Raw genomic sequence first — 215 nt, forward strand, 5'->3', positions numbered from 1 at the left:
GAATTTAGAGTGCTATGAATGATGTATGCGATCATACCAGCACTAACGCACCGGATCCCATCAGAACTCCGAAGTTAAGCGTGCTTGGGCGAGAGTAGTACTAGGATGGGTGACCCCCTGGGAAGTCCTCGTGTTGCATCCCTCCTTTTTGTCGAAATTCGGTCGTGTAATTGAAAAAATATATTTTTTTATTTATTGCAGGAACGACGTCGTTA

The 215-nt window shown here is 44.2% G+C and overlaps 1 non-coding gene across 1 annotated transcript; it reads left to right on the forward strand.

Annotated features, from left to right (window-relative positions):
• The first annotated feature begins 23 nt into the window (after positions 1-23).
• On the forward strand, positions 24-142 carry LOC125851433 (5S ribosomal RNA). The gene has a single exon (XR_007444907.1). It is a non-coding gene; the product is annotated as a 5S ribosomal RNA (ribosomal RNA).
• The last annotated feature ends 73 nt before the right edge of the window (positions 143-215 follow it).

Source organism: Solanum stenotomum, unplaced genomic scaffold, assembly GCF_019186545.1.
Source record: "Solanum stenotomum isolate F172 unplaced genomic scaffold, ASM1918654v1 scaffold2562, whole genome shotgun sequence".
NCBI classification, from domain to species: domain Eukaryota; kingdom Viridiplantae; phylum Streptophyta; class Magnoliopsida; order Solanales; family Solanaceae; genus Solanum; species Solanum stenotomum.